This window comes from Cavia porcellus, unplaced genomic scaffold (genome assembly GCF_034190915.1).
Source record: "Cavia porcellus strain 051 isolate PalLab524CR breed Dunkin Hartley unplaced genomic scaffold, mCavPor4.1 scaffold_3, whole genome shotgun sequence".
Lineage (NCBI taxonomy): Eukaryota > Metazoa > Chordata > Mammalia > Rodentia > Caviidae > Cavia > Cavia porcellus.
The window spans coordinates 25,088,111-25,104,132 of NW_026947486.1; positions in this window are offsets into that span (position 1 = coordinate 25,088,111).

Genomic DNA, 16,022 nt, shown 5'->3' on the forward strand with positions numbered 1-16,022 from the left:
GGTGAAACTCCCATATAACTATACCAAAAAGTGGGAAAAAAGAGAATTTTTTTTGGTATCAATAATTGAACTCAGGACCTTGCACCTGCCAGACTGGTACTTGTGCTGCTGAGCTATATCCCTAACTCCAAGAAGATAAATTTCTTTTGTATTTATATAAGGGAGAGAAACATTAAAAAACACCTCATAGTAGACTACTTAAATCCCATTGGCCAGTCCTGGGGTCATAAGATCAACTTCTAATTGCAAAAGAGTTGAGGAAAGTGCATGCTTAGCTTTGCCTCTATGGTTAGAATCAACAAAGAAAAGGAATAGGAGTGGTTGAAACAGGAAATGAATTCTGATTGTTTCATCTATATTAGTTTCTTTCATTTTTTCTAAATCATGACTATCTTTTTTCTTGGTACCAGGGATTGAATTTATAACCTCATGCTTGCCAGGCAGGTGCTTAAGTCACTGAGAGAAATGCCCAGCCTATTTTTCAGTTTTAAAGTATCTTTCTCTTCCTTTCTTTCACCTTTCTTTCATCTTTGTTTCTTTTTTTCTTTCTAGCAAACACCATGAGATTTCTGAGGGCTTCATAAGGTGTTTGTTACTTTATCACCAGCATGTTGTCTGCCATAGAGTGAGAGCTCAAAAAATTCTGTGGATTAAAAGAATGAAACTGAACAAATATTTCTATTTCCTTCACACATGAAAGACTAATTTAATAAGAATAAAATTATTGGACGACAATTATTTCCATTCAAAACTAAACATGAGTCGATTGTCTTTTGACATTTAGTGTTGCAGGGAAGGTCAGCTTGACTTGTAAGTGGCTTGTTTTGTTCTTTTAAAGAATTTTTTTTTCTTTTTTTGGTGGCAGGAATTGAACTCATGACCTCACACTTGCCAGGCAGGTGCTCACTCTACTGACCTAAATCCCAGGCCTCTAAAGAAACTTTTTATTTTGAAAGAATCATGTATCCACAGAAAGTTTAAAGGATAATACAAAGAGATCAAGTGTATTCTTCATTCAGTTTCCCCAGTTGACATTGGTATAAAATATGTATATCTGTATAATCATCACTACAATTGACAGAAAATACTATTTTGTAAACATAATGATCCCTTGGTGTTATGCCATTTTTGTCACACCCAGACCTTCCTCATCCCTGACCATCCCTAACCCCTGCAACCACTAATCTGTTCTCCATTGCTATACTTTGAGTCTTTGCAAGAATATTACGTAACTAGGGTCATAGAATATGATCTTTTAGAATTTTCCCCAGTTAGCCTGATTATCTTGATATCCATAAATTTCCTGTATGTATCTATAATTAATTCTTTTTTAATCTTCAATATTATTTTCATGGATGTGCTATGTTTCTTCATCAATTTGCTCATTGAAAAATGTTTAGATTTTTTCCAATACTCTTACTTTAGAAATAAGAAATATTTGTATGCTGGTTCTTGTGTGAACATAAATTTTCATTTCTCTGGGACAAATATCTAAGAACACAGTTTCTGGGTCATATGATAATAGCATATTTTGTTTTATACGAAACTGTCAAATAATTTTCTGCAGTGGCTGTATCATTGTACATTCCCACCAGCAATGAATAAGGTATCCATTTGATCACATTCTTGTTAACATTCATTTTGTTGCTATTGTTAATTTAAACTGTTCTGATAGGTGCATAATGGTATATTTTCATAGTCTTCATTTTAATTTTCCTAAAGGTAAGTAATGTTTAGCATTGTGATATTTAAGTTTGAGTGTGCCAACTTGATTGGCTTGTTAGCAGCCTCAGGGGTTCGTGGAATATACCTCTGGGTATATCTGGTTGCTCACGGATTCATGACTTTGGATATATTATCTAGTCTCTGGTCCTATCCTCTCTGATACTGTTCCCTGCTCTCTACTTTCTGGCTTCCAGTAAATAAGCACCACTGTAACTTCCTGCCACAAAGCTTCTGCCTTGGAGCTACCTGACAATGTACTGAATCCCTAAATAATGAATTAAAGAAAAGAGGTTTAAAGAATTAAACCTCTTTTCCTTTAAGTTTATGGGCACCAGGTGTTATGTCTCAGCAATGAGAAAGTTGACTAATACAGAAAATAATATCAAAGAAATGGAGTTGCTTCTGTGGGTGTACTTGATCAAGTGGTTTAGAAGCCTTTGGTACTGGTTTGTGAAAACAGTTTCAGAAAGTTAAGAAATGCAGGCTAGGGAAGTCCTAGAATGTGGTAAATAGAATCTGATGATTTTGATCAGAACTAAGAAGACCAGGTTACTGATAGGAAGGTAGAGAGTAAGTCCAGCTTCAAGATGTTTCAGTTGGGAAAACAAACTCAATGGACAGTTGGTCTAGAAGCTGTATGTATTTCATTCTGGCATAAAATTAATCCACATTTTACTCATATCCTGAGACTTTTGATAAGACTGATATTAAGGTTAATAGACTGAAGGAGGAAATTTCAAGGTAGTTCAATACTCAGGCTTTGGGAAGGTTACTGTTGGTCGCTTTTAATCAGATTTGTAGTGAGAACTGGAGATAAAAGCAGAAAAAAATATTTTGTGAAATTGCAATTTTGGCCCAGAGGAATACATGTGTATAGTTGGGGGTCAAAGGAGAATTTGTTGCTATTTTAGTTACTTTTATCTAGTTGCTGAGCTAAATACCCAATGCCAAAAGTTATGAAGGACAGATTTATTTAATTCATAGTTTGTAAAGGTTTTAGTCTATAATTGGCTGGTTGCAAGATAGGGTGGCATATGGTATAAGGGCAGCAGTTCATGGTGGCAGGAGACAGAAAAAGCAACAAGTGAGGAGAGCAAAGAGAGAGAGAGAGAGAGAGAGAGAGAGAGAGAGAGAGAGAGAGAGAGAGAGAGAATCTTTCTGCCCTTTTATTTTATCCAGACTTCTGGTATTAGGGCAGTGACAATCCAATCAGTGGGCAGATTCATCAGTTACCTACCCTTAATCCCAGTACCCTTAACCCCAGCATGGCAGAATGAATCAATCATGAACTGCAGATTAAGTTGCCTCCAAAACAAAAAGCAAAACAAAACAAAACAAACAAAAACAAAAAACCCATCTCAAAGTGTACAAGGCTTTGGGGGTCATGTAGACACAAACCATAACACTTGCTAAACAAACGAGTGCTATTAAAAAGGAACAAAGTACTTTGAATAGAAACAAGAAGAATATTGCCTTGAGAATGTCTCAGGAATTAGCAAGACCTAATCCATAATAAGCTCAAAGATGCAAAAGGGTAAACCTTTTATTTGTAGAGAGATCTGGGCATCCCACTTAAGAAGGCTTATCTGGAGAATTGGTTGCCTGGAATTTATTTCACCTTGCTCACAGCATGGAAAATGTGTTTAAATTCAGTGGCTACATACAAGTCTATGCCTTCCCTCAGGAGTTTGGCATCACTCATATGATGTACTAATTAATACTAATTACTGGCATGTGGAATGCAAGAGTTGGGGTGTCAGGGAATATTTTACCTAGATTTCAAATGAAGTCAGGAGAGGCCAGTAGTCCCTGAGAGAATGTCTGTGTGAAGCAGTGGGAATGAAGCCAAAGGTTCAGTGAAGCTAAAGGTACAATGACTTCAGTGAAGAAGTCAGAAATGGCAGGAATGTGGAATATTTATAAAGGAATGCTCCAGGTCATGAGCAGAGCCAGCTCAAGAAAGAAGTCATAATATGTGATGCAACTGGCAAGACAGGTCCTTTAGAAATCACATTTTACCACTGTTTGTCCCAGAAGTTACAGACTTACTGTTTTTCCTTATGAGTTTCTGCCTTCTTCTGACCAATTCTTTTGTATTCCCCTGTTCCTCATTTTTGTAATGAGGAATTTTGTAATAAAAATGTTTGCCTTGTGCCATTGTACTTTGGATTATGTAGAATTTTAAAATTTTTACTGAGTTTTACCACTAAGAATTTGGGTTATGTCTCAGAAAAAAACATGTGCTTAGACTTTTGAAAAATGCAGAAAATTTTGAGACTTTGGAGAAGGAATTTTGGGTTGTATGCAGGACAGTTGTAGTATTAAATGGTAGAATTATGACCTTGTGGTTATTTGGGGAAAAAGTATTGTTTAATATATGTTAAGGTGTCAGATTGACAAGGAGTGGGATGTTATGGTTAAGCTTGACTCTGTCAACTTGACTGGCTTGGAAGCAACCCTGGGGATTGGTGAAGCAAACTTCTGGGTGTGTCATTGAGGCATGACCTTGGGTAGTATACCTGGTTCCTGGCCCCTTTTTCTCTTGAATTGTTCCTCCCCTGTTCTGATTCCCAGCCTTCATGAACTAAGCAACTTTGGTCTATTATGACCTTCCACCATGATGTTTCTGTATTGATACCTCAGACTGAAACTCCTGAAACTGTGTTAAATTCAACTTTTCCTTGAAGATGTGGGTGTCAGTTACTGTGTCGCAGTGATGGGAAAGCTGACTAAGATAAACATCATTTCACATGCTTTTGTGTCATCTACATACTCTTTGAATGAAATACTTTGTGTCTTTTGGCTGTTTTCTAATTGGATTATGTTATTTTACTATTCTATTTTGAGAACCTATAAATTTTAGATACGTAGTTTGAAATGTTTTCTCTAAATCTATAGCTTGTCTTTGCATCTTTTTAACAAGGTGTTTAGCAAAGCTAAAGTTTTTAATTTTGATGAAGTCCAATTTATTGATATTTTCTTCTACTGTCTTGCTTTTGATGCCAAATCTAGCAATACTTGATCAAAATCTAAGTTCTAGAGATTTTCTCATACATTTTCTAAGATGGCTAATTTAAAATTATAGTTTTACTCTTCTGATCAATTTTAGTTAGTTTTATGTAAGATTTTAGGTTTATATTAAAGTTCATTTGTTTGCTTATATTCAGTTGCTCTGGCACCATCTGCTGAAAAGATTGGAACCAATGAGACTGTTGAATTGTCATTACATCTTTGTAAAACATCCAATTGGTAAAACTGTCAAAAATCAACTGGTGGGAATTGTGTGGCTCTGACTGATAAAGTCCTCTTCAGTTACTGATAAAGTCCTCTTCAGTTACTACATCTGGCTCTAGTTTTACAGTCTTTGGTTAACATTCATCCTTCCTCTATTTGTGATGCAATACTATCCTGATGTTCTGTAACTATGTAGGAAATTGTGAAGTTTGTCCTTACTATGAACATCTCCTACTTAAATTAATAGGGAAATAGGAAAAGAAAGAAAACGGATTTCAGTTAAAATATATTAAGGCATACATGGCATGACATAAAATAAATTTGGGTAGAAACTGTAGTTTTTGTTTATTACATAAGGTCACTAGATTATCACTAGTATTTATCTTCTCTTTTTAGTCATTTTGTGTTCCTCTTGTTTTTGACCAGCATATCAGCTGGCCGTTTTCTTTAATTAGTAAAGATGGGTCAATCTTTACTCTTTGTGGTTGTTATGATTTGAATCTGGATGTCTCCCCAAAGCCTCATGCAGTCATGAGACATGGAGCCTTTGAAGGGGGATGAGTCTAACTTTTGTGATTGGCTCACTGACTAGTGCTGGGATTGGCAGTGTGAGTGCCGTACCCCATGAGGGACAGGTGCTTCTTTTGATTTTCAGATATATACCTGCCTGGTCTCACTGTGTAACAGCATGTGTATTTCTTTTTGATAGGTAAGATTGGTCACCCTTAAGCTACCTTTTTGGTCTGCTTGTTCAATAACATATAGAGCTCAAAACGGCCAAGGAGAGAGACTCAACATCCAATTGGTGGAAGTATGCCTTGTAGGAACTTACACTTGTAAACAAGGAGAACTCAGAGTCTTAGGGAAGAGTAAACCAACGATTTTCAAATGCTATTAAGTATAATTGTGAGAAGTACTACTTCCACTTTCTAACTCTTGTTTATAAAACCAATTGTACTATAGGGAGGGAAATTGCATCTTTTAAGACAGGCTTATCACAAATAAAGTCTCCCAACACCCAATTGCAAAACTAGGACTTTTGCCTGAAACTCTTGCTTCAAGGGATAGGGAGAGAAAAAACTGGCACCTTTAGCTTTTGATAGAGGTGCTGATGATATCTTATCTACATTCCAGCTGGAGATTGTTGCATTTAAATGTATTTTTTGCCACTGGTGTCAGTTGTTTGGCATCACTGGGTTCATAAATGTATCTTCTTATTTCTCATTATTTTATCAGTCATCATTAAGGGATTATAAAAGTTTGTGAGCCTAAGAATTGAATGAATTTTGTGGGTAGCAGTGCTAATCTGAGCTATTATTCATTTATAAAAATCTCTTTGTTCTTCCCCGATACTAATGTCGAATATCTTTGAAATTCTAATTTTAAATAAAAATTACAAGTCATGAAGAGCAAATTTGCTCTCTTAGAACAGCAAGACATTTTAGGCTAATCCTAAAAATTTTCTGTTGCATGATTTGGTACCAATTACCTTTTGAGGAACCAAGTTCCTTTTAGTGGAAGGCAGCAGAGATGAGTTAAAACCTAGATAGTAAAATATGCATAAAATATCATTAAGATGTAGAAAGGGCATAATAGAGGCTTCTTAGAATGTCTCAGTGACAGTTTGTTAAATGGTGTTTTTATACCGGTGTTTCCATTTTCTCCACACAGAGGTACATTTCATTGATTTTTATGGATTCTTTATGTGTTAATACCAGCTCATTGCATGTCAGATATGTACAAATGTTTTTCCCTGTTGTTATGATCCTTTTGGTATAAAGTTTTAATTGTAAATTATTTAATTTTAATTGTAGTAAAATCACATTTTTCCTTTTTTCTCATTGTTTCTGAAAAATGATTTCAGTGTCAAATATGTCATACATATAATAAGATATGTAATACGTTTATGGACAGTTTATAACAATAAAATAAATATCAGTGTCTCAGTGGTCCTTCATTTATGTCCTTATGATAACCACAGAACTTTTCTACTTTAATCTGATAATATAGTTAATTATACAATGAACTATTTAAGAGCAATCTTGAAGATTGATTTTTATTTTTTTAAGAAAATTGATATCCTTGAGGTAAACCACACTAGTTTTATGTCTCAATCTTCTAGTGCTATAGTAAAATATCACAGAGTAATTTATAAAGAATCAGAAATTTAGTTTGTTGCATTGTATATTGGTGTATGCCTATAATCCTAGCACATAGGAGGCAGAGCTAGGAGGATTCTGAGTTTAAGGCTAGGAGGATTCTGAGTTTAAGGCTACCCTGGCCTTATAGTTCTGGAAATACATGATCATGGTGTTAATAGGTTCAGTTGTCTGGTGAGGGCTGCTGTCTGCTTCCAAGATGTTGTCTTATTGCTGCATTCCCTGGAAGGAAAAACAGTGTGTAATCATATGGCAGAAATTGGAAGGGCAAGCTAGCTGAAAACTGCATGAAGACTCTTTTGTAAGGACTTGATTTTCAAAAAAATTCAAAAGGCGGGTGGAGATTTGAAGGGCCGATCACCAATTTTATTACTGGTAGTTGAACCTAGAGCCTTTGTGTTAAGCTACCCCAGGCCCCACGACTTTAAAAAAAACAAATAAAAAACAAAACAAACAAATGAAAAAGGGTTTTGTTAAATTGCTAAATTGCCTACACTGAGTTTGAAGACTTCCAGAGTGCTGGGATTATAGGAATGAGTCACCATGCCAGGATTATAATCAGGTTCCTAATCACCTCTTAAAAGCCCCAACTCTTAATATCATTTATTGATCACAATGTTGCAGTATTTGAATTTTAGAGAGAACACACTCAAGCCAATGCAGTTTCTTGTATTTATTTCTGATATTATCCTTTGTATATTTAAAATCAGCTTGGTAATGTTTTTTATGAGATTTTTGTACCCATGTTTACAAGTGACATTAGCCTATCATCATTTTTCATGTGTTGTCCTTATTATGTTTGACTATGAAGATTTAAAATCTAGGGAGTGCTGTATGATTTAATCTCCTGTAAAAATTTCAGTGAAAGTAGAAGAATTTTCTTTGTCTATGAGAACTATCCCACAAAGATGACATGGCCTGGTATACTTTTGTGTAACGATTTTATTTTATTTTAATGTTTTTATTTTGAAGCAAATAAAACCAAATGAGACAAAAACAATATGGAGTCAGTCAAAATAAAAGGATGAACATAGTACATGACTTAAAAACGAAATACAAGGTGATCAACAATGGTTAACATGATGCTTATTGTTATCTTCAAAAGAATTTCCCATATCTTCAGGCATGAACAAAACAGTACAGAACAAAACCAATAAAAACAAAACATTGGAGACATTATAGGACTTCAAAAGAAGATAATAGTCAAACCAGAATGGGCATCATAGTGAATCTTATTGTCTTCAAAGTAGTTGCCTATACCCTCAGACTTGATACTATCAAACAAAACAAAATAGAAAAAAAATCAGTCAAAACAAGACAGTGAAAACAATACAGGGCTTCAAATTAAGCTAATAGGAAATAAAAAATGGTGACCACAGTATATCCTGCTAGCTTTGGAATAGTTGTCCATGCCATCAAACCTAGTAAAAGTACACAAACTATAACAGAATAAAACCAAACTAAACAGTGTGATGAAAACAATATGGGTTTCAAATTATGATACAAGATTAATAAAGGCCACTGTCTTCTCCTTTTAGACAGTTTATCCCCTTTCACTTTCACAGGGTGCATTGTACATTTTGTATCCCACTAACTCCTTTAGTTTTTAAATTAGGGAGGTAACCCACTACTCACCTAAGTGATTCTGAACCTTTTTACCCCCGGAGCATGATTTCAAGTTGTATCCATTTACTTACAAGAGCCTCAAGGTTTTCTTTCTTTACAGCTGAGTAGTTTTCCATTGCATAAAAGTGTTATGGCTTTCTAACCAATCTGCAGCTGATGGGCAAGCTACTTCCACTTTTTTCTGGTTTCCTGTCACATAGAGCATTGTTTTCTCATCTTTGACTTTCAATCTATAAACCCTTTTTCAGGTTAATTATATTTCTTATATAGAGCATATTGATGGACCCTATCTCCGAATCCACTCGGCCTGTGGTTATTTTTTTTTGGTGAATTGAGGCTAACGGTATTAGTGATTGTAGCCAACCTTCTCTGGATCATGTCTTCCATGCCATTCTTCTGCTGCTGGTTGCCTACTTTTCACCTTCATTCCACTATCTTCCCCATTCAGTGAACTCCCTCTGCTGCTGTTCCTGAAACCATGGTCTTTTTTCTCTCTCTCTCTAGAATGTACCTCAGTATTTTTTGTAGGGTTGGTTTGGTGGTCATGAACTCCCCCAGTTATTGTTTGTCATGGAAGCATCTTGTTTCTCCATTAATTTTGCAAGATAGTTTTTCAGGATACATCAATCTGGGTTGGAGGTTATTTTCTTTCAGGACTTGGAATACTTCACTCCAAGCCCTTCTTGATTTGATGGTTTTTTTTCAAGAAGTCTATCCTGATTCTGATGGAGTTTCCTTTATAGGTGATCTTTTCCTTTTTTCTGGCAGCTGTTAATATTCTGTTCTTGTGATTAATTTCTGGGATCTTGATTATGTGTCTGGGTTTAAATTTATTTTGGTTTTAGCTGGCTAGAGTTCTGTATACCTCATTTATCTGAATACCATTTCCTTTTCCTATGCTTGGGAAGTTTTCTTTAATTATTTCTGTAAATAGCCTTTGTATTTCATTTGTGTTTACTCCTGCTTCTTCACTCACATTTTTTATTCTTGTTATAAATCCTCTTAACATTTTCTAGCCTTTGTATTGTTACTTCCTGATTCCTTGCTATTTTTAAGAGATTTTCCTTTTGCAATCGCAAGCTGCAAACTTGTCTTCAAGGTCTGATAGTCTATCTTTAGTTTCTTTCAAGCAGTTTTGCCAGGTTTCCATGGAGTTTTTAATTTCCTGGTAAGCTCTTTAATCTGTTTCATGTATTCTAAATTTTTTATATGATTCATAGAAGGGTTCCCTCCTTTTTCTATGTTCCTCTGTTCTTTCATCTGTGTCTTCTTTAGTGATGCTTAATGATTCTTTTATTATGTTTCTTATATCTTCTTTTACCTGTAATAGTATTTCTGTTCTAAGTTCTTTTATAGTTTCATGAAGTTGTTTATTTATTTCAGTTGCTGTTATTTCAGAAACTGCAGGTGTGCAACTCCTGATCTCTTCTGTGCTTATATCTTCTGGACCAGTACTGCTTGTGTTGGAGGCCAGAGACTGCCTTTTGCTTCTTCCTCTTGTCATGTTCCTGCTTTCTTCTGGCCAAGTGTGTAGTGTGGTCCCTGGCACTTCCTGTATTGGTTATAATTGATCTGAAGCATGTTGGCTAGGGATTTCTGCTGTTTGCTGCTTTCCCCTGTCTGCTGGTGACTACTGGAGTATAAGCAGTGGGAGGGGCAAGCTGGTCCCTCCATTCCTAGCTGGTTAAACACAAGGAGTCTTCACCACATTAGTATGTGCCTGGAAGGTGGGGTTGGTTGGAGATAGCTTTAGGGAAACTTTCGCAGTGGCGATTGGAATGTGCACAGGGGTGGGATTCAGTCCAAGAAATTTCTATCAGTCTGTATTGTGCTAGGAGTGAAGCCAGCTGCAGCTCTGGTTCTGGGCTTATCCTGCCTGAGTCCAAAATGGCACCCACCCAATCACCCACTCCCATGAGAAGACTAAGTCCCCCACATTCACCACCAGCCAGTGCAATTCTCTGGTCTGCCACTCCCCTCCATCACTGCATCGCCCCACTGAGGCCTTCGGGCTTGCCAGGCACCAGCTACACTGTGACCAAGCAGTGTTTCTTGCACAGTGGAACTGGCTCTGCTGAAAGTGCCACCAGCTATCGCCTTCTGTTTAAGTTTTTAATTCTCTCTTTTTAAAATTCTCTCTGTGGACTTCAATTCTCACTTTAGTTTCTTCCTATGTCAAGGAGACCTACTTCTTTTCTTCTTGTCTTCTTCAGAATGTTATATTCCAGCATCTGGGTTATTTCACTCAGAGAGACTGTTTACTCTGCTGCTTACTGTTTCACCGTTTTCCTAGACTCCTCTGTGTAAAGATTTTAAACAATTGTTTCATGATTTCCAGTGATTTAGTACGATTTGAATGTTTTATTTCTTTTGGAATGAAATGTGGTAAGATGTGTTTTTCCTATTAGTCTGCATTTTCATACTATTGTTCATAATATTACCGATATAAATTTTTTTTTATTCAAAGAAAGACTAAACAAAACAGAAAATGGGTAGAAATAATACATACTTTCAAAGAAAAAATAAGTAATAAATCACTAGTTGATGTTTACATATTGTCCTCTTACAAATAATTGTTCAAGATACAAAAGTGGAACATATAAGTGAGAATTCAAACAGTGAAATTGCAAATAGTTCTATTCAACATCCAACAAAAACTTAGTAATATGGTTATGAATCCTATGCACTTAAACATACATGCAGTTATACATATCTTCATTTATGTTGAGATTAAACAAACCAAAACAGACTAAAATCACTCTAGACAAAGAATAATAGTATTGCTGGATTTCACATCACGACACTCCAGGATCAGCACTGGGCACTGTAGTGTTTTTTCCTTCAAAGTATTTGTTCATTTCACCATGTATCATAAGATCAGTTATTGTAAACAATTTATAGGTTCTACACATGCATGAGTCTTAACATGTATTTTTATCCTTTCTGTATTAGAGGGGGAAATAAAATAAAGCAGGACAGAACAAAACATATTCCTGTAGACACATAAAGTGAAAAAGACATATAAAACTGCTGTACAAAGAGTTCTACCATTGTTATTGTGTTGTCTCTTGTTATCTTCAATAGAATTTGCTATATCATCAGATATAGTATAAATGAATATATTGGTACATAAGTGTATTAATAGAAACACAACTTTGTAGATACTGTAAAACTACAAAAATAGATAGTAACCAAACTAGAATGGGTATCGTAGTGAATCTTGTCATTTTTAGTATATTTTCATTGTCATTCTCAGACTTGATACTATCAATTATAACAGTTTTGAATAAAATCTGTCGATAACAACCAGCAATCAAACAAACCAGATTTAATTAAGATCAATCATGATATAACAGTATAAGTTATACAGGACTCTAGATTAAATTAATAAGAAATTGGGGGCTGGGGATTTAGCTCAGCGGCATAAGCGCCTGCCTTGCAAGCAGGCAGTTGTGAGTTCGATCCCCGGTACCGATAAAAAGGAAAAAGACAAAAAAAATTAATAAGAAATTAGAGATGATTACTGTACTATATCCTGATATTTTTGGGATAGCCATCTGTGCCCTCAGATCTAGTGCTTGTAGAAAAACTGGGACAGAATAAGTTCTATCTAAGTAGAGCAGTGCGAGTAATATGGGTTTTAATTCCTGATACACTATTAACAATATCTTCTGCTGTCTTTTTAAAGACTATCCTTCCCTTTTTACTTCCCCAGGGTGTACTGTGCATTTTTGGGTCTCACCAACACCCTTGGTTTTAAATTGGAGGAGGGATCTGCTATTTACCTAAGTGTTTTCAGACCTTCTCCCTCCTGGACTTGATCTCTAGTTGAATTCCTTTACCTATTAAAGCCTGTCTTTTCAACCTATCCTCAAATACTGCTCTAGTTGCCCATACTACTCTCAGGTTGCCTCTCACACAGAGCATTGTTTTCTCATATTTGATTTTTGGTCCATATACCCTTTTTCAGGTTAATTATATTTCCTATAAAGAGCATCTTGGTGGATTCTACCTCCTGTTCTACTCTGCCTGTGATTCTCTCTTTTTTAAAAATGTAGTGTATCAAGACCATCTATATTAGAGACTATAGCCTCATTTCTGTTGAGCTCTTTTTCAGTCATTAGTTGTCTGTTTGTCTTCTTCATTTTGCTTTCTGCTCCATGTTGGGAGCCGTGGCACTGTCAAGTCATCAGACGCGGTGATTGCGAGGCATGTGGGAAAGTACAAAAGCCTGAGCTAGATTACCCCTCTCATCGAGCCCGCCTGTGTGGCACCTGTTTCTTATCACCCCACTAAGTTCCCGCCTCACAGGGTAGTCTGCCTAGCTATTAATCCTATATATAGCCAGTGCCTCCACCCCCGAGAGAGAGACTGAAGCATGGAAGGAGCCGCGGGGAGCGGACCGGTAGAGGCTTCGGGGCAGACTGAAGCACGGAAGGAGCCACGGAGAGCGGACCGGTAGAGGCTTCGGGGCAGACTGTATAAGGAGAGAATAAAGAAAAGCCTGACCACCGCCAGACCTTGTCGTGTGTCTTTCCTGCCGGCCAGGAGCGACATCGACAGCTCCATTCATTGAGACCTCTCTGCCACTGTTGCTGGAACCCTGGTTTCTCTCTCTTTAGGTTGTCTTGTAGTATTCTCTGTAGAGTTGGATTGGTGGTCACAAATTTCCCCAGTTCCTCTTTGTCTTGGAAGCATCTTGTTTCTCCATTAATTTCTAGAGAAAGTTTTTCAGGGTACATCAATCTGGGCTGGAGGTTATTTTCTTTCAGGGCTTGGAATATTTTGCTCCAAGCTCTTCTTGATTTGATGGTTTGTGTCAAGAAGTCTGCCATAATTCTGATGGCCTTTCCCTTGTAAGTAATCTGTTTCTTGTCTCTGACAGCTTTTAATATTCTGTTCTTATATTGCATTTCTGGGATCTTCATTATTATATGCCTGGGTGTAGTTTTGTTTGGTTGTAGGTGGCTGGAGTCTGTATGCCTCATACATCTGAATATCATTTCCTTTTCCTATGTTTGAGAAGCTTTACTTAATTATTTCTGTGAATAGCCTTTGTAGTTTCTTTGTTTGTTTCCCCGCTTCTTCATTCACATTCTTTATTCTCAAATTATAGATCGTATTGTGGACTTCTAGCCTTTATATTGTTACTGCTTGTTTGCTTGTTATTTTTAAGAAATTTTTACTTTCACAATCCCACATTGCAAACCTGTCCTCCAGTTTGGATAATCTATCCTTAGTTTCTTTCAAGAAGTTTTGCCAGCTTTCAATGTAGTTTTTCTTTTCTTAGTAATCTCTTTGAACCTGCTTCATGTATTCTATGTTTTCTTATATTCTTCATCAAATGATTCTCCCCTTTTTTTGTGTTCCTCCATTCTTTTGCCTGCGTCTTCTTGAGAGGTGCTTAGCATTTCTTCTATTAATCAATTTGCATCTTGCTTTGCTTGATTAAATATTTCACTTTTGAACTCGTCTAGGAAGTCCTGAAGATATCTCTTTATGTCCACTGGTGCTGTGTCTGATATTGCATATTTGCTGTCTTCAATCTCCTTTGTGATTACCTTTCGTGGATCAATGTTGTCAGGGTTGGGGGCTGGGACTTTTTCTTGTTGCTTCCTCTTCTCATATTCTTTGTTCTTCCGTACAGGCGTATATAGGAAGCCCCCATTTCTTTCTTTGTTGTTTACAATTTTTCTGAAGCATGCTGGCTAGGTAGTCCTGCCCACTGCAGTGTGCTATTAAGGTGCAAACAAGGGCCAGAATATGCTGCCCATCTGGGTCAGTCAACCTTCTGAGGCCTTTACTGTATTAGTGTGTGCCATGTCCCCTTTGGTTCAGTCAAGCTCCTGAGGACTTTACTGCATTGTTGTATGCTGCCAGGCATAGGGAGTTGGTTTGGGGTAACTTATTGTGTCTCAGCCAGAGGCAAGACCCAGGCCAAGCACACCTCACCAATACCATTTGGGAAGGGAGCTACTGACTGAAGTCACTGATGCTCCTTGTTCTTGCAAGTCCTGCCCGATCCCAGAATGTCACCCATTGGAGCCCTCTTTTTTGTGGAATGGTTTTATTCCTGTCACTTACTGCAGGTCAATGCAAGTTCCATCATCAGCTCAGCAATCCATTCAGCTCGGTGACCACAAATCTCAGTGTGACTATGTTTCCAATGAGTCGAAGCGGAGGGATTTCAGATAGTTTGGTAAGTCACGGCTGTGTGACTCTGGGTGCTGTGATGGGAGCACTGAGTCTTTAGCTGTTCCAATAGTAGCACTGGGAATGTATGTTTGATTGGTTCTTCTCACCTTAGTTTCTTTCTGGTTGAGAGAATTCATCTCCCTATGTTCAGGACTCCTCACACTGTATTATTTTGAAATCTAGGGAGATCAGCAAAGATGGTGGATCAATAACTGCTGGCTACAGAGGCTCCCTGAGATAGTCAACTTAGAATTCATCATAATACAGCATTTTGGAGCCCCAAACAGAGGGTGATTAATTCTATCATGCCAAGAAGAAGCTAAGGTGAGAAGAACCAATCAAACATGCAGTCTCGGTGCTATTATTGGAACAGCTAAAGATTCAGTGTTCCTGCTGCAGTGGGCAACTTGCTGAGCCATCTGAGGACCCACTGCTTTGACTCACTGGAGGCCCAGTCACACTGGGGTCGGGGGTCTGCCAGATGAATGGACAGCTGAGCTGGCAGGGAGCCTTCATCAACCTGTGGTGAGTGACAGGAGTGGAGCCATTTGGTAAGTGGATGCTCACCAAAGAGGGGCTCCAATGGACGACATTCTCGGATTGGGAAGGACTGGCAAGTACAAGGGGCAGCAGTGATTGCAGTCACTCATTCTGTTTCAAAACAAGATTGGTGGAGTGAGCTAGGCCTGGGTCACGTGACCTGGATGAGCCCCAATAGGTTATCCAAAATCAATTCCCTATGGTGGCAATGCACAGTAACCCAGTGAAGCCTCAGAAGTTTGATTGACTCAGAAGGGAGGTGGTGCACAGTATTATAATGTCTTGTTTTCTTCAAAAGAACTATTCATACCATCACAGACAATAAAATCAAACAACTCAGAACACAACCATTCCAATTAATGAATGAAAACATTATAAGGCTTCGAAACAATATAATGGGGAATCATGATTACCACATATTTTTGTGTATTCTTACCATTTCTTACACTAGGGAAACCATTTGGTATTTATACATGTGAATTTGATTTATTTCGCTTGTGAGTATGGTCTCAAGCTGCTTCCATTTATTTATAAATATCTCAG